Genomic DNA, 19,740 nt, shown 5'->3' with positions numbered 1-19,740 from the left:
CTCGGGAACTTTGAAACAAGCATAGGTCACTGTGCTATACTGTTTTTGTACTCCCGACCAACTTGTCATTCAGTGGTCGGAGAGCAAAAGAAGGTAGGACAGGGGTCAGGGTGTCCCAATTTAGAGAGAGGTGCTGTCCCAGGTGTCTCCTCCTGTGGAGTCAGAGATCCAGAGTGACCCTCTTAGAAGGACGCTGCTGCACACGAGAAACTGCAGGGGCTGCCGCAGCGTTCACACTCAGCCACTCTCACAGCAGTTCACAGCGTTAAAAAATGCATTTTGAAGGGGACGTGTAAACCCAGCCTAAGCAGAAACAAATTATTAAAATTAAACTAAGGTTCTGTTTACATCTGCATTGTGGCTTCCATGTATAAAGGAATCCGCAGCAACACTGTGACGGATCTGTTGCTCAATGGACCCACTGACTTGGACCCACTGAATGGGGTCCTTTAGGTCCCACCAAAATGTCCTTTGTTTTGACAAGAAAAATACAGCTGCATGCAGTGGTATTGTTCCCTATAAAAAACTTAGGCGTCTGCGACTGAGGCGCCTACAGGTGGGAACATTAATTCTGATAAATAATATATCACGATATTTGTTATATTTTTAATAGACCCAGCATTAAAGGGCTTGTATGAGGGTCTGCTTTATTCCAAAAACAGCACCCCCCTGTTGTGTCTGGTATTCCAGCTCACTTCAATTTAATCAAATAGGACTGAGCTGCAATAATAGACACAGCCCATGGACAATCCCATTAGGAAAGGTCTTAAAGCCTTATGTGGGGACCAAAAATGATTTGCAGTGTACTCACCACAGTATGTGAGTACACTCGCTAATATACATTCCGGTCCCTCGTCACGCCGTTTCTGAGATTTTCATAGATTTTTATAGCGCTGCCGGGGGGACCGGAAGTCCAGTTGCACAATCTTCCTTCATGACAACACGACTCGTCATCATGTAATCGCTGTACTACTGCTTGTACATAGAGTACAGCGGGGTTGGTCACATGACAAAGAGTCGTATCGTCATGAAAGAACGGTGTGCAACCAGACTTCCGGTGCCCCGTCGGCCTATAAAAATCTATGAAAATCTCAGAATCAGTGTGACGGGGGACCGGAATGTATATTAGCGAGTGTACCACATACTGCGGGGAGTACACTGTGAATACTTTTTGGTACCCACATAATCCCTTTAACCCCTTCCCGCTCCTTGACGTACTATTACGTCATGGCAGCTGTATCGTTCGCGATCCATGCCGTAATAGTACGTCACGGGAGTAACGGCCGTTTCGGCCGTCCTCCCGACACATACAGGAGCTGTGACGCTGCTGTCTTGTTCAGCAGCTGTCACAGCTCCTACAGCGGGGACCGATCGCTGTGTCCCCGCCGATTAACACCTTAAAAGCCGCGTTCTATAGAGATCGCGGCTTTTTAGGGGTTAAGCTGCCATCGCCGGCCTGCTACGCGATAGCGGCCGGCGATGGTGACTATGGCAACCGGACCCCAAACAATGGCGTCCGGCTATGCCATAGACGGAAGCCTAGTGGGTCCTGACAACGTCAGGACCCACTATGCTTGCTGTCAGTGAGTAGCTGACAGTTCTAATACACTGCACTACGCATGTAGTGCAGTGTATTAGAATTGCGATCAGGGCTTCCTGCCCTCAAGTCCCCTAGTGGGAAAAAGTAATAAAGTAAAAAAAAAATGTGTAAAAATAAGAAAATAAAAGATTTAAAAGTAATAAAAGTAAAAATCCCCCCTTTTCCCTTATCAGTCCTTTATTATTAATAAAAATATATAAACAAACAAATAAACTATACATAATTGGTATCGCCGCGTCCGTAACGGCCTGAACTAAAAATTATTTCGTTATTTATCCCGCGTGGTGAACGCTGTAAAAGAAAATAATAATAAGCCGTACCACAATCACAATTGTTTGGTCACTTCACCTCCCAAAAAATGGAATAAAAAGAGATCAAAAAGTCGCATGTACCGAAAAATGGTCCTGATCGAAACTGCAGTTCGTTACGCAAAAAATAAGTCCTCGCACGGCTTTATTGTTTGAAAAATAAAAACGTTATGGCTCTTAGAATATGGTAACACAAAAAGTGAATGATTGTTTACAAAACGTATTTTATTGTGCAAACGCCATAAGACATAAAAAAAAACTATAAACATCTGGTATCGCCGTAATCGTATCGCCCCGCAGAATAAAGTGAATATGTCATTTATAGCGCACGGTGACCGCTGTAAAAAAATAAAAATAAAAAAACAATAGTAGAATTGCTGTTTTTTAGTCACCACGCCACCTAAAAATAGAATAAAAACTGATCAAAAAGCCGCATGCACCCCAAGAAAACTACAATGGATTCCTCAAGGGGTCTAGTTTCCAAATTGGGGTCACTTTTGGGGGGTTCCCAATGTTTTGGCACCACAAGACCTCTTCAAACCGGACATGGTGCCTAATAAAAAAGAGGCCTCAAAATCCACTAGGTGCTCCTTTGCTTCGGAGGCCGGTGCTTCAGTCCATTACCGCACTAGGGCCACATGTGGGATATTTCTCAAAACTGCAGAATCTGGGCAATAAGTATTAAGTTGCGTTTCTCTGATAAATCCTTTTGTGTTATAAAAAAAAATGGTATAAAGAGGATTTTCTGACAAAAAAAAAATGTAAATTTCACCTCTACTTTGCTCTAAATTTTTGTGAAACACCTAAAGGGTTCATATACTTTCTAAATGCTGTTGTGAGGGGTCTAGTTTCTAAAATGGGGTATTTCATAGGGGTTTCTAATATATGGGCCCCTCAAAGCAACTTCAGAACTGAACTGGAACCTAAAAAAATAAATAAATGAGGCAATACTTCGCTTCTTACATTATACTGATAATGAGCCGTGCCCACCCCGAGATGACCCCAGTTTTGACCGTTTGTATAAACGGAGACCCCTATTAGACCGTTTCAGTGCCCGGTTTTCCCAAGCATACACCCCGAGAAGTGTATTTCTATTGATGAGTCCCTGGTACATTTTAAAGGGAGGGTTTAATTCCGCGAGTACCTGCCGGGTAAGAGGGCAAGGTATGGCGTGAAGATGTATAAGCTGCGAGAGTGCATCAGGGTATGCCTACAGGTCTAGGATATATGAAGGAAAGGCCACCCCCAAACCAGACTGCATCCTGGACTACAATAGGTACATGGGAGGGATGGACTTGTAAGATCAAGCCCTGAAGCCCTACAGCGCTATGCGGTGTGGTATAAGAAGCTGGCCGGGCACATCATACAGATGGCTTTGTACAATGCGTACGTGCTACGTCGATGTGCAGGCCAGACGGGAACTTTCCTGGAATTTCAAGAGGTGATCATCAAGAACCTAATCTTTAGGGACCAAGAAGGGGGGGCACCCAGTACTTCTGGAAGCGGGGCCACACGCATCGTACCAGGGCAACACTTTCCAGGAGAAGTTCCCCAAACTGGCAAGAAGGGAAAAAGTCAAAAGAGGTGCAAAGTCTGCTATAAGAGGGCGATAAGGGATGACACAATATATCAATGTGACACGTGTCCCGAATAACCAGAGCTCTGTATGAAAGAGTGTTTTAAAATTTATCATACATCCCTTGGTTTATAATTTACCCCAGTTTTACTTACCCTGATGCCCTCCGCACAGCTTATCCCCCCTCGTCTTTCCCCTCTGAGCCCTGCTGTGTGTCCAGGCAGCTGATAACAGCCACATGTAGGGTATTGCCATACCCGGGAGAACCCACATTACAGTTTATGGGGTGTAGGTCTCCGGTCAAAATGCTCACTACACCTCTAGATGAATGCCTTAAGGGTGTAGTTTTTAAAACGGGGTCACTTCTTGCGGGTTTCAACTGTACTGGTACCTCAGGTGCTTCTGCATACATGACTTCACACTAGAAAATCCCCAGTAGGCCAAATGGTGGTCCTTTCCTTCTGAGCCCTCCCATGGGCCCAAACGGCAGTTTATCACAACAAATGGGGTACTCCCGCACTCAGAACAAATTGCGCAACAGAATGGGGTATTTTGTTTCTTGTGAAAATAAGAATTTTTGAGCTAAAATGACATATTATTGGAAAAAATATATATTTATTTAATTCCCAGCCCAATTCAAATAAGTTCTGTGAAGAAACTATGGAGTCTAAATGGTCACATTACCCATAAATGAATTCCTTGAGGGGTGTAGTTTCCAAAATGGGGTCATTTGTGATTGGTTTCTATTGCTTTGATAGCTCTGGGGCTCTGCAAATGCGACATGGCAGCCGAAAACCAATCCAGCAAAATCTGGACTCCAAAGAACACACAGCGCTCCTTCCCTTCTGAGGCCTCCCATGGGCCCAAACGGCAGTTTATTGCCACAAATGGGGTATTGCTGCACTCAGGAGAAATTGGGCAACAAAATTGAGCATTTTGTTCCCTGTGAAAATAAGAAATTTTGATAAAAAATTACATCTTATTGGAAAAAATGTCATTTTTTTAATGTCACAGCCCAATTGAAATAGGTGCTGTGAAAAAACTGTGTGCTCAAAATGCTAACAACAACCATAAATTAATTCCTTGAGGGGTGTAGTTTCCAAAATGGGGTCACTTTTTGTGGGTTTCCATTGCTTTGATACCCCTGAGGCTCTGCAAATGCGACATGGCACCCGAAAACCAATCCAGCAAAATCTGGACTCCAACAAACATATAGCGCTCCTTTCCTTCTGAGCCCTCCCATGGGCCCAAACGGCAGTTTATCACCACAAATGGGGTATTGCCACACTAAGGACAAATTGGGCAACCAAATGGGGTATTTTGTTCCCTGTGAAAATAAGAAATTTTGATCACAAATGACATTTTATAGGGAAAAATGTCATTTTTTTCATTTCACAGCCCAATTCAAATTCGTGCTGTGAAAAAACTGTGCGGTCAAAATGGTAACAACAACCATAAATGAATTCCTTGAGGGGTGTAGTTTCCAAAATGGGGTCACTATTGGGGGATTCCTACTGTTTTGGCACCTCAACACCTCTTCAAACCCGGCATGCTGCCTAAAATATATTCTAATAAAAAAGAGGACTCAAAATGCACTAGGTGCTTCTTTGCTTCTAGGGCTTGTGTTTTAGTCCGCGAGCGCAGTAGGGCCACATGTGGGAGATTTCTAAAAACTGCAGAATCTGGACAATACATATTTAGTAGTGTTTCTCTGGTAAAACCTTCCGTGTTACAGAAAAAAAAATGAATAAAATTGAAGTTCCGCAAAGAAAAATGAAATTTGCAAAGTTCACCTCCACTTTGCTTTAATTCCTGTGAAATGCCTGAAGGGTTAAAAAACTTTCTAAATGCTGTTTTGAATACTTTGAGGGGTCTAGTTTTTAAAATGGGGTGTTTTATCAGGGTTTCTAATACATAGGCCCCTCAAAGCCACTTCAGAACTCAAGAGGTACCTTAAATAAAAGGCATTTGACATTTTCTTAAAAATATGATAAATTGCTGTTTATGTTCTAAGCCTTGTAACGTCCAAGAAAAATAAAAGAATGTTCAAAAAACGATGCCAATCTAAAGTAGACATATGGGAAATGTGAACTAGTGACTATTGTGGGTGGTATAACCGTCTGTTTTACAAGCAGATGCATTTAAATTCTGAAAAATGCAATTTTTTCAAAATTTTCTCTAAATTGTGCAATTTTTCACCAACAAACACTGAATATATCGACCAAATTTTACCACGAACATGAAGCCCAATGTGTCACGAGAAAACAATCTCAGAATCGCTTGGCTAGGTTTAAGCATTCCCACGTTATTACCACATGAAGTGAAATATGTCAGATTTGAAAAATGGGCTCTGAGCCTTAGGGGAGATTCACACGAACGTTGCGTTTTTGCGCGCGCAAACAACGCAGCGTTTTGCGAGCGCAAAAACCATTTGACAGCTGCGTGTGTCATGCGTGTCTGATGCGCGGCTGCGTGATTTTCGCGCAGCCGGCATCATAGAGATGAGGCTTGTCAACGCCCGTCACTGTCCAGGGTGCTGAAAGAGCTAAATCTTTCAGCACCCTCGACAGTGAATGCCGAACACAACAGCGAAAAACCTGTAAAAAAAAAAGATAAAGTTCCTACTTACCGAGAACTTCCCGGCCGTTGCCTTGGTGACGCGTCCTTGGTGACGCGCCTCTCTTGACATCGGGCCCCACCTCCCTGGATGACGCAGCAGTCCAAGTGACCGCTGCAGCCTGTGATTGGCTGCAGCCTGTGCTTGGCCTGTGATTGGCTGGAGCTGTCACTTGAACTGAAGTGTCATCCCGGGAGGTCGGACTGCAGGAAGGAGACAGGAGTAATCGGTAAGTTAGAACTTCGTTTTTTTTTTACAGGTTAATGTATTTTGGGATCGCAAGTCACTGTCCATGGTGCTGAAACAGTTTAACTCTTTCAGCACCATGGACAGTGACTATCTCCTGACGTCGCGTACCGATAATTTTTTTGCCGGGATCGGCCAAAACGAGTTTGGCCGAACCCGGTGAAGTTCGGTACGCTTGTCCGGCTTCGCTCATCGCAAAGACACTCCGTTTGGATGTTCGGAAACAGAAAAGCACGTGGTGCTTTTCGGTTTTCATTCATCCTTTTCACTGCTGTTGCGCGAATCACGCTCGTCCCACGGAAGTGCTTCCGTGTGGTGCGCGTGATTTTCACGCACCCATTGACTTCAATGGGTGCGTGATGCGCGAAATACGCAGAGTTATTGAACCTGTCGCGCTTTTTGCGCAGCAGACAAACGCTGCGCAAAAAGCACGGACTGTCTGTACTGCCCCATAGACTTGTATTGGTCCATGCGTGCCGCGTGAAAACCACGCGGCCCGCACGGACCGAATACACGCTCGTGTGAATCCCCCCTTAAGGCCAAAACTAGGCTGCGTCCTTAAGGGGTTAAAGCCTTTGTGGTAGATTTATTCAGACTAACGTTTCATTCTCATTTCTATGTACAGGAAGGCCAATGTTAGACCGAGCTTAGTAATTTTTTGCTATACTTCTGATATAAGCTTGAATACAGAGGTTTAGTAACTTCACAGGCATTTGCAGAAACAAGTTGTGTTGTATCAGGTCCCTATATGGCCACAATCACTTCAACGGAGGATTTATTTGGTTGAATTATTTATTGGGGGATTTTCTTTTGCCGGTCCTTTTCTGAGGATTTCCTTTGCAGGTCCTTTATAGAGCATATGACTAAGGCTAGATTTACATCAAGTCCGGGATATTTGTTCTCCAAAGACATATTATGGAATATGTCCCCTCTCCTTTGTGCCCATATCGGATCCTCGTTTTCATCTGAAAAGATGTCCATTTCCACCTTCTAGTTGTAATCTTTTGCTTTTCACCATAAATGTAAAAAAGTATGCATAATTTTGTAGTATATCGGCTTTAGTCGGAGGTGATATCCCAATTGGTGGATTTCAACCCTAGGCCGTATTGGTAAGGTACACCGGGGTGCGGAGTTGAGCGCCAGTATCTGGTCTGATCTGGATGATTGGCGTGTAGTAAGCATTTAGATCTGGCACTTCCACCTCTCTAACTTCCAGTGAATTATAATAGATCTAGTTCCTTAGGGAGTTTGCCTTTTCTTATAAAGTAAGCTCATTTTATGTTTAGTGCTGTGAAGAAGTATTACCGTTCTACAGTAATACATTATCTTACAGAGTAATGGCGGTTTAAGGCAGGCGATCCTTCCCATGAGATCTGGAAAGCCGCGAGCTTAGTTACTTCCGCTGATATACGTGCTCAAGTAGTGGTTTGTACAGTAGAGAGTTGTGTTATATTAAGATATTCCGATCCTTCTTTTGGTCATGTGAAAATAAATTTCCATTGTAAGTAAATTTTGAGAGTATGTGGAATGTTAATGCCTAAAAGGTTTCTTTTATTCTGTACTGGACAAGTTTATAGAGGTAAACATTTCTTGTGAGGCCTCGGGATGTGGCGGCCAAGATATGACCTGCGTAGTGTTAATAACCAAACCTGAGTACCCTCAACGAGCGACTCCATTATATAAACTACTGGTGACGAATGACACCCTTAAAGACATTATTCAGTTTCCACAACATCACGTGACAGGTGAGTGTACCGCGTACAGGGCTAAAACCGCCGTGGCTATATAGCCTCGAAATCCGAACGTACTTTAAAAGTGCTGCCAGTTATGGGGAGGGTCTTGCTGCTTCAAAGGGGTTTTCCAGGGATAAAACATGTTTGTACTAATACACTGTCTATATTAAATATACATCCTAATACACATTGTGTCAAAAATCGGAAAGAATTTGTTACTATTCACCCTACCTCTGGTCGGCCGGCCGGATGTTCTGCTTTTCATTCTTGTGTTTTTTTGCTTCGACACAAGCTCGTGCACGAGCGTTATTAAGCAGACAGACCAGTGTTGATACGTCACTGAGTATCGACACAGGTCTGTCATTGAAGCATAAGCAGAGAATGAACGGGGCGGGCATTGAGGAGTCTGTGGACCAATAGGATGCCTCAAACCCGGGACTTCTGACGTATACCCGGGTTTGAGGCATCCTATTGGTTCACAGCCTCAATGCCCGCTCCGTTCATTCTTTGATTGTGCTTCAATGCCCGCCCCGTTTTCATTGTGTTCCTTCATATAACTCACTGCTTGCTCGTGCACTGTCTGCCGCAAAAATTGTGTCTCCCTAGAAAACCTCTAAGTGCTTTGGTTGTTGCTCCGATCATGTGTCTAGGAAAGAATAGTGCGGACTGCCCCGTCATGTACGCTTTTCTGAAGGGTCCTTTTTATCTGCAGAAAAAAAAATGGCGCCTGGCACCAGGGGCGTAGCTAAAGGCTCATGGGCCCGATGAAAAAATTCTTACTGCCCCCCCCCCCCCCGCAAACTTCTCATGGCCGACGGTCCGCAGATTTCAGCTGCATCGCTGGGTCTCCTAAGTGACTAAACAATGCAGCACTAGCAGCCGGGGCGTAACTAAGGCTGGGTTCACACACCCTATTTACGGACGTAATTCGGGCGTTTTAGCATTGAATTACGTCCGAAAATGCGGCTCAAAAGCGTTGGCAAACATCTGCCCATTCATTTGAATGGGTCTTACAATGTTCTGTGCCGACGGTCATTTTTTTTACGCGCCGCTGTCAAAAGGCGGCGCGTAAAAAAGACGCCCGCGTCAAAGAAGTGCCTGTCACTTCTTCAGACGTAAATGGAGCCGTTTTCCATGGACTCCATAGAAAAACAGCTCCAATTACGTCCGTAATGGACGCAGCGAAAGACGCCTGCACATGCCTTTACGGCTGAAATTACGGTGCTGTTTTCTCCTGAAAACAGCTCCGTTATGTCAGCCGTAATGGAGGCTGCCGTGTGAACATACCCTCAGGGCTTCAAATCTCCGGGAAATAGCCCCAATACATATGTGTCCGCCCGAAAAAAAGTGTGTATATGAGACAGCATAGCATATCTATAGCACTACGACCCTATAAACTATGGATAGGATTAGATACAGTGGCTCAGCAGACAGTATCACACATGATAGGATTAGATACAGTGGCTGAGCAGACAGTACCACACATGATAGGATTAGATACAGTGGCTCAGAAGGCAGTATCACACATGATAGGATTAGATACAGTGGCCCAGCAGACCGTATCACACATGATAGGATTAGATACAGTGGCTCAGCAGACAGTATCACACATGATAGGATTAGATACAGTGGCTGAGCAGACAGTACCACACATGATAGGATTAGATACAGTGGCTCAGAAGGCAGTATCACACATGATAGGATTAGATACAGTGGCCCAGCAGACCGTATCACACATGATAGGATTAGATACAGTGGCTCAGCAGACAGTATCACACATGATAGGATTAGATACAGTGGCTCAGAAGGCAGTATCACACATGATAGGATTAGATACAGTGGCCCAGCAGACCGTATCACACATGATAGGATTAGATACAGTGGCTCAGCAGACAGTATCACACATGATAGGATTAGATACAGTGGCTCAGAAGGCAGTATCACACATGATAGGATTAGATACAGTGGCTCAGAAGGCAGTATCACACATGATAGGATTAGATACAGTGGCCCAGCAGACCGTATCACACATGATAGGATTAGATACAGTGGCTCAGCAGACAGTATCACACATGATAGGATTAGATACAGTGGCTCAGAAGGCAGTATCACACATGATAGGATTAGATACAGTGGCTCAGAAGGCAGTATCACACATGATAGGATTAGATACAGTGGCCCAGCAGACAGTATCACACATGATAGGATTAGATACAGTGGCTCAGCAGACAGTATCACACATGATAGGATTAGATACAGTGGCTGAGCAGACAGTACCACACATGATAGGATTAGATACAGTGGCTCAGAAGGCAGTATCACACATGATAGGATTAGATACAGTGGCCCAGCAGACCGTATCACACATGATAGGATTAGATACAGTGGCTCAGCAGACAGTATCACACATGATAGGATTAGATACAGTGGCTGAGCAGACAGTACCACACATGATAGGATTAGATACAGTGGCTCAGAAGGCAGTATCACACATGATAGGATTAGATACAGTGGCCCAGCAGACCGTATCACACATGATAGGATTAGATACAGTGGCTCAGCAGACAGTATCACACATGATAGGATTAGATACAGTGGCTGAGCAGACAGTACCACACATGATAGGATTAGATACAGTGGCTCAGAAGGCAGTATCACACATGATAGGATTAGATACAGTGGCCCAGCAGACCGTATCACACATGATAGGATTAGATACAGTGGCTCAGCAGACAGTATCACACATGATAGGATTAGATACAGTGGCTCAGAAGGCAGTATCACACATGATAGGATTAGATACAGTGGCCCAGCAGACCGTATCACACATGATAGGATTAGATACAGTGGCTCAGCAGACAGTATCACACATGATAGGATTAGATACAGTGGCTCAGAAGGCAGTATCACACATGATAGGATTAGATACAGTGGCCCAGCAGACCGTATCACACATGATAGGATTAGATACAGTGGCTCAGCAGACAGTATCACACATGATAGGATTAGATACAGTGGCTCAGAAGGCAGTATCACACATGATAGGATTAGATACAGTGGCTCAGAAGGCAGTATCACACATGATAGGATTAGATACAGTGGCCCAGCAGACCGTATCACACATGATAGGATTAGATACAGTGGCTCAGCAGACAGTATCACACATGATAGGATTAGATACAGTGGCTCAGAAGGCAGTATCACACATGATAGGATTAGATACAGTGGCTCAGAAGGCAGTATCACACATGATAGGATTAGATACAGTGGCCCAGCAGACAGTATCACACATGATAGGATTAGATACAGTGGCTCAGCAGACAGTACCACACATGATAGGATTAGATACAGTGGCTCAGCAGACAGTATCACACATGATAGGATTAGATACAGTGGCTCAGCAGACAGTACCACACATGATAGGATTAGATACAGTGGCTCAGAAGGCAGTATCACACATGATAGGATTAGATACAGTGGCCTAGCAGACAGTATCACACATGATAGGATTAGATACAGTGGCTCAGCATACAGTACCACACATGATAGGATTAGATACAGTGGCTCAGCAGACAGTATCACACATGATAGGATTAGATACAGTGGCTCAGCAGACAGTACCACACATGATAGGATTAGATACAGTGGCTCAGAAGGCAGTATCACACATGATAGGATCAGATACAGTGGCTCAGCAGACAGTATCACACATGATCGGATTAGATATAGGGCCCAGCAGACAGTATCACACATGATAGGATTAGATATAGGGCCCAGCAGACAGTATCACACAAGATACGATTAGATACAGGGCCCAGCAGACAGTATCACACATGATTGGATTAGATACAGGGCCCAGCAGACAGTATCACACATGATTGGATTAGATACAGGACTCCGCTCGCTGACATTGCGGCTCCAGCGCTGGACCCAGGATAGGTAAGAATAATAATTTTGCTTCTTTATGTGTTACTGATTATTTTTGTGTGTTTGTGTTTTTTTTACAGGTTCGGTTGTTGGACTTCGGATTCGAGGACTTCAATGACGGCGGTTTTTTTATTCTCAATAAAATGGTTAATGAGGGTTGTGTTTTTTTATTTCAATAAAATATTTTTTCTATGTGCTTGTATCTTTTTAAACTTTATTATCACCGCCTTAGTAATGGCCACCGGCTGATTGGCAACCACCATTACTAAGGCGAGGCTTAATGTTAGCAGGTGCAGAGGCTAACACAAACCCCCATTATTAACCCGGTACCCACCGCCACCAGGGGTGCTGGGAAGAGCCGGGTACGAACCAGTACCCGACCATCTGTAGTGACGGGCAGGCACCGGGGTGGCCGCAGGCTGGTAGTATTAGGCTGGGGAAGGCCAAAAACAGTGGCCCTTCCCACCCTTGTAATGCTGCCTGCTGCTGCTGTGTTGTATCTGGCTGGTTATGAAAATTGGGGGGGACCCCACATCGTTCTTTCCAATTTTTTTTTTAAATGACGTGGGGTCCCCCCCATTTTTCATAACCAGCCAGATACAATAAAGCAGCAGCAGCCTAGCATCACCAGGGTGGGAAGGGCCACTGTTTTTGGCCTTTCCCCTCCTGATAATACCAGCCTGCGGCCACCCCAGTGGCCGACCATCACTACAGATGGTCAGGTACTGGATCGTACCCGGCTCTTCCCAGCACCCCTGGTGGTGGTGGGTACCGGGGTAATAAAGGGGGTTAGTGTTAGCCTCTGCACCGGCTAACACTAAGCCCCGCCTTAGCAATGGATGCTGTCAATCAGCCGGCGGCCATTACTAAGGCGGTAGTAATATAGTTTAAAAAAAAACACAAAGACATAGAAAAAATATTTTATTGAAATAAAAAAAAAACCCCCACACAACCCTCATTAACCATTTTATTGATAATAAAAAAAAAGCTGTCATCGAAGTCGTCCTGGAATCCGATGTAGTCCAACGACCGAACCTGTAAGAAAACATACAAAAAATTATTAGTAACACGTGTGTTAGGCTTAGATACAGGGCCCATGTGTGATACTGTCTGTGGGACCCTGTATCTAAGCCTACCACAACGTAGGCTTAGATACAGGGTCCAGCAGACAGTAATCTTATACAGTATAAGATTACTGTGTGCTGGGGCCCTGTATCTAAACCTACAGTGTGGTAGGCTTATATACAGGGCCCATCAGACAGGATCACACATGGGCCATGTATCTAAGCCTACCATGTGATTGGCTTAGATACAGGGCCCAGCAGACAGGATCACGCAGGGCCGCCATCAGGGGGGTATTAGGGGTAGTGGTGTGAGGGGCCCGGCCAAACCTAATTGAAAGGGGGGCCCGGCAACTGCCGCGACATTCTTTTGGTAGGAAAAAACGGGCCCCTGCAATGGGGCCCGTTTTTTTCACTAAAAGAATGTCGTGAGCTGCTGCTGCGGGCCCCCTCCCCTCGTCATGGGGGGCCGTCAAACCGTCCGCCCGCGCGCGCGCACCCGATCGCGCGCCCAAGGAAACTCCCGAGCGCGCACCCACGAACGCCCGCACTGGAGACCGCCCGCGCGCGCGCACCCGCGATCGGCCGCGCGCGCACCCGCGATCGGCCGCGCGCGCACCCGCGAACGAAGCGCGCGCAGCCGCGATCGGCCGAGCGCGCATCCACGAACGAAGCGCGCGCAGCCGCGGACACACATGGACAAAACTTACCTGGAGCCTGGCTGGAGGTGAAGGACTGGACGTCTAACCCGAAGACCTCGCCTGGAAGACATCGCCGGAAGAGGACTGGAGTGGGAGCAGCTCTTCTGACACAGTGAGTAAATTATCTCAAAGTGCTGATCATGTATGGCCCTGTTCACACAGTATTTTGCAGGCAAAAAAAAATCTGCCTCAAAATTCCTTAAAGAATTTTGAGGCAGATTTTGACCTGCCCACACTATCTTGCCGCGTTTTTTTGCTGCGTTTTTTGCCCGCGGCGATTGAGGACAGCAGGCAAAAAACGCAGCGAAAAATGCATTTTCTGCCTCCCATTGATTTTGATGGCAGGTCAGAGGCAGAACCGCGGCAAGAAAGGACGTGCTGCTTTTTCTTTTTTCCGCGACTGGCTCCCATTGATTTCAGATTAAATCAATGGGAGGCGGTTTTGGAAGTTTTTTTGGTGCTGATTCTGACGCAGTGTCCGAGTCAATATCAAGGCCCAAAAACTCTGTGAACTGGGCCTTATTGTTAGGGCTTATTCAGACGAACGTGTAATACATCCATGCAACGCGCGTTATTTTCACGCGCCTCGCACGGACCTATGTTACTCTATGGGGCCGTTCAGACTGTCAGTGATTTTCACGCAGCGTGTGTCCGTGTGTCTGCTGCGTAAAACTCACGACATGTCCGATATTTGTGCATTGTTCGCGCATCACGCACCCATTGAAGTCAATGGGTGCGTGAAAATCACGCCCAGCACTTCCGCAGCCGTATAAACTATGAATGAAAGCAGAAAAGCACCACGTGCTACAAACATACAGAGTGTCATAATGATGGCGGCTGCGCAAAAATCACGCAGCCGCGCATCATACGCTGCTGACACACGGAGCTGTTATGGACCTTTTGCATGCGCAAAACGCCACGTTTTTTGCGCGTGCAAAAAGCACACGCTTGTGTGAATCCGGCCTTAGGGTAGGAACACACTAGGCATGAACGCTGCGGATTTTATGCAACACATTTTATTGCGGATAATCCGCAGCGTATCACAGTCGCAGCAGAGTGGATGAGATTTTAACAAATCTCATCCACACGCTGCAAAAAAAATGGACCTGCAGTGTGGCTTTTTAAGCCGCAGCGATTCAATGTATTCTGTGGAATCGCCGCTCCTCTGTTGCGGAAATGCTGCGGTTCTGCCGCAAAAATCACACATGAGAAAAAAAAAAGGTACTTTTTTAAATTGATAAAGTTTAGACATACCCCGGCCGTAGTCCTGGTGACGCGATCCTCTATTCTTAGCGCAGCCCCGCCTCCTGTCATGACGTTTCATACCATGTGACTGCTGCAGCGGTCACATGGTCTACAGCGTCATCCCAGGAGGCGGGGCTACGTTCAGAAGAGAGAGATGCGTCATCTAAACTACGGCCGGGGCAAGTCTAAACTTTTTTTTCCCTGCAGGATTCCCGCAGCGGACATGCCTCACCAAACCTGCGCCACTATTTGGTGCGGTTTTGCTGTCAGAATTTCCTGCGGCTACCGGGGCGGATAAGCTGTGTAGTTTTACTCAGCATATCCGCCTAGTGTGTTCCTTATGATGTCGCTCCTGGAGCTGCTGCCGGTCTCTAAATAGGCAATTGGTTCAGTAGAATTTGGAATTATTTTCTTTTGTGAACCAGCTTAAAAAAATACAAAACTTTTGTGTTAGGGCCTGTTCACATCACCGTTCGCTTCCGTTCCGGGGTTCCGTCTGAGGTTTCTGTCGGGTGAACCCCGCAACGGAAAGTGAAAGTGACAGCACAGCTTCCGTTTCAGTCACCATTGATCTCAAAAAGGGAAAAAAAGTTTAGACTTACCCCGGCTGTAGTTTAGGTGACGCATCTCTCTCTTCTGAACGTAGCCCCGCCTCCTGGGATGACGCTGTAGACCATGTGACTGCTGCAGCGGTCACATGGGATGAAACGTCATGACAGGAGGCGGGGCTGCGCTAAGAATAGCGGATCGCGTCACCAGGACTACGGCCGGGGTAAGTCTAAACTTTTTTATAAATTTAAAAAAGTGCCTTTTTTTTTTTTCTCATGTGTGATTTTTGCGGCAGAACCGCAGCATTTCCGCAACAGAGGAGCAGCGATTCCACAGAATACATTGACACGCTGCGGCTTAAAAAGCCAAAAAGCCGCAGCATGTAACAAAAATTTTTCAGCGTGCGGATGAGATTTGTTCATATCTGACCCCCTCGGCTGTGACTGTAATACGCTGCGGATTTTCCACAATAAAATGTGTTGCATAAAATCCGCAGTGTTCATGCCTAGTGTGTTCCTACCCTAAGGCCGGATTCACACAAGCGTGTGCTTTTTGCACGCGCAAAAAACGTGGCGTTTTGCACATGCAAAAGGTCCATAACCGCTCCGTGTGTCAGCAGCGTATGATGCGTGGCTGCGTGATTTTTGCGCAGCCGCCATCATTATGACACTCTGTATGTTTGTAGCACGTGGTGCTTTTCTGTTTTCATTCATAGTTTATACTGCTGCGGAAGCGCTGGGCGTGATTTTCACGCACCCATTGACTTCAATGGGTGCGTGCTGCGCGAACAATGCACAAATATCGGACATGTCGTGAGTTTTACGCAGCGGACACACGGACACACGCTGCGTGAAAATCACTGACAGTCTAGAGTAACATAGGTCCGTGCGAGGCGCGTGAAAATCACGCGCGTTGCACGGACGTATTACACGATCGTCTGAATAAGCCCTAACAATAAGGCCCAGTTCACAGAGTTTTTGGGCCTTGATATTGACTCGGACACTGCGTCAGAATCAGCACCAAACAACTTCCAAAACCGCCTCCCATTGATTTAATCTGAAATCAATGGGAGCCAGTCGCGGAAAAAAGAAAAAGCAGCACGTCCTTTCTTGCCGCGGTTCTGCCTCTGACCTCCCATCGAAATCAATGGGAGGCAGAAAATGCATTTTTCGCTGCGTTTTCTGTCTGCTGTCCTCAATCGCCGCAGGCAAAAAACGCGGCAAGATAGTGTGGGCAGGTCAAAATCTGCCTCAAAATTCGGTGCGCGGTTCCAGGCGGTCGCCGGAGCGCATGCGCGGGAGTTTGCGGGTGCGCGCGATCGGTCGCACGGGCGGCGGTGTTTGACGGCCCCCATGCTACCCAGGGCCGCCATCAGGGGGGGTATTAGGGGTACTGATGTGAGAGGCCTGGCCAAACCTAATTGAAAGGGGGGCCCGCAGCTCATGACATTCTTTTGGTGAAAAAAACAGGCCCCATTGCAGGGGCCTGTTTTTTTTCTACCAAAGGCAAGTCGCGGCAGTTTGCCGGGCCCCCCTTTCAATTAGGTTTGGCCGGGCCTCTCACATCAGTACCCCTAATACCCCCCCTGATGGCGGCCCTGGGTACCATGATATAGTGCTGGACGGAGTACATTTAACAGGCGGTGCCACGGTAGGGGGGCCCTGAAATTCCTGATGGCGGCCCTGGGATCACGCATGGGCCATGTATCTAAGCCTACCATGTGATTGGCTTAGATACAGGGCCCAGCAGACAGGATCACACAATCTGTGATCCTGTCTCATGGGCCCCCTAAGCCTGCTACATCGTAGGCTTAGGGGTTGTACAGTCCCTACACATTGATGGCCTATACTCAGGATAGGCCATCAATAGCTGATGTGTCTCTCGGGACCCGCAAATCAGCTGTTTTGAAGGGGCCGCAGCACGCGTACGAGAGCTTCTTCCCCTTCATTTCACTACTCGCTCACACTGTGAATCGCCGACACGGATTCACAGTGTGACCGGAATGAAATGACAGGAATGAAGGGGAGCAGCTCTCATACGAGTGCTGCGGCCCCTTCAAAACAGCTGATTGGCGGGTCCCGGGAGTCGGACCCCGCCAGTCAGGGCTAAGCTTACCTTCCTCTTCGGCCGCGGCGGGAGTTCTGTCGTCTCGATGCTGTGCGCGGCGCATAGCGCTGTGACGTCATGCGCTGCGCACAGCGCTTGACGTCAGGACCTCCGCTGCGATCCGGAACCAGGAAGGTAAGTAAAGTATGTTACTATAGTAACAGGGGCCCGCGGCCCGAGTTACTATAGTAACTTTTTCTTGATGTGATGCGGAGGGCCGTGGGCCCCCCTGGCTTCGGGGCCCGGTCGCAATTGCGACCGCTGTGACCCCTATAGCTACGCCAGTGCCTGGCACCATTACCAGAGTGGTATGGGTCTACAAGCTTTCACGGGCTGCTCTTCATTCTTTTTTTTGCTTACCGTATGTTCACTGCAAGGGAAATAATGTACTGGTTTGAATTATTTTTTTTTTAAGTGGGTGGTTGTTTTATTGAAACTCTATCTCCATTGAAATCAATGCCTGGGTCTGAAAATGGCCCCAAGAGTTAAGAGCTCACATGGCCATTTTTTTAAATTGGCCAGGCATAGCCCCCCGACATTAATTTTAATGGAGTTAGAAATACCAAAGCCAGGACAGAGAATTGTGCTGCTGGTGTGTTTAGCCCACAGAGGGTTGTGTAGACTGGATATAGGGTGTAGCGTCCATGGATGGATCTGTGAGCACTGGTCCCCATCTCCTTCCCAGGAGACACCAGCGCTCACTTCCGCTCTGGTCCGCTGTGTCCCGTATGGTGCACGCTCGTGCGCGCTCTTAAAGGTCCAGCTAGCGTACATGTAGGAAATCATTATCCTCTACACACATGATTTCCTGGACTATAAGAAGGCCCCAGCCCGTCTGATCCTTGCCTGAGCGTTGTTAGTAATTCCCAAGTCTGTCTTGCAAATGATGCCTTAGTGTTTCCCGTTCCAGTTGTTATCCGTGCCCTGTATCCCGTGCTGTGTTCTTGTTCCTGTGCCATCCACCACGTCCTGTGTCATCTGCCACGTCCAGAGGGATTCGCCATGTCTCGCGCAATCTGCGGCATCTGTGCCATCCGCCACGTCCTGTGTCATCTGCCACGACCTGGGGGATTCGCCACGTCTGGCGCAACCTGCGCCACCTGCTGTCATCCGCCATGTCTGCCATTACCTGCTGCACCCACCTCCATCCGTGCCAGAGCGGCGGCCACTGTCCAGGTACCCTTGTGCAGGATTTTGTATTTCTGGTGTTCTCTGTTTGGCCTCCCTGCTACGGCAGTGCGGCCTAGTGGGTCCAGGAGATCAGCGGTGGATATTTTAGCCTTGTATATGACTGCACATCCCTATTAATGATGTAAGAGGTCAGTAGTTGTCGTACCTGGCACCAGAATAGTGATGTGAGAACCTCTTTTTATGTCAAATTAATTTATTCTCCCTTTATTTCTATAATGCCATGTTCTCACAGTACGCCACGAATGTTTAAGATCATCCACGTGCCAATCCACAGGTGAAATCAGAGTTTCAGATGTGGATTGGCATCTAATCTACGGCAATAATGAACATCCTGTGGATTTTAAAATGAAATTCTATGTTTACACCACCATGAAACTGGTTAATTTGATTAACTAATATGGATTGTAGAATGGAAATGACTTACTGTACATATTTCTGTCCTGGAAAGAAGAATGATACTACCATAGGGGTTGTGCACTTTTTAGGGTATGTGCACACACACTAATTACGTCCGTATTTGACGGACGTATTTCGGCCGCAAGTCCCGGACCGAACACACTGCAGGGAGCCGGGCTCCTAGCATCATACTTATGTACGATGCTAGGAGTCCCTGCCTCGCTGCAGGACCACTGTCACGTACTGAAAACATGATTACAGTACGGGACAGTTGTCCTGCAGCGAGGCAGAGACTCCTAGCATCGTACATAAGTATGATGCTAGGAGCCCGGCTCCCTGCACTGCGTTCGGTCCGGGACTTGCGGCCGAAATACGTCCGTCAAATACGGACGTAATTAGTGTGCGTGCACATACCCTTACAGTGACTTTTTGTTAGAAGGGTCCCCTGAAAAAAGTCTGATCACAGGTTGTCCCCTTTGCTAGG

At 46.8% G+C, this 19,740-nt stretch overlaps 1 long non-coding RNA gene across 1 annotated transcript in view; it reads right to left on the bottom strand.

Annotated features, from left to right (window-relative positions):
* LOC142665264 (uncharacterized) overlaps positions 1 to 15,107 on the bottom strand; it is a 36,315-nt gene extending 21,208 nt beyond the window's left edge. The window contains exon 1 of the long non-coding RNA XR_012851455.1: positions 15,024 to 15,107. This is a non-coding gene — a long non-coding RNA (uncharacterized LOC142665264). The remainder of the gene's footprint in view (positions 1 to 15,023) is intronic.
* Positions 15,108 to 19,740: the final 4,633 nt, after the last annotated feature.

The sequence above is a fragment of the Rhinoderma darwinii genome, chromosome 12 (assembly GCF_050947455.1).
Source record: "Rhinoderma darwinii isolate aRhiDar2 chromosome 12, aRhiDar2.hap1, whole genome shotgun sequence".
NCBI lineage: Eukaryota > Metazoa > Chordata > Amphibia > Anura > Rhinodermatidae > Rhinoderma > Rhinoderma darwinii.
Note: the sequence above shows the minus strand (reverse complement) of the source record. Positions and strands in the feature narration are given on the sequence as shown.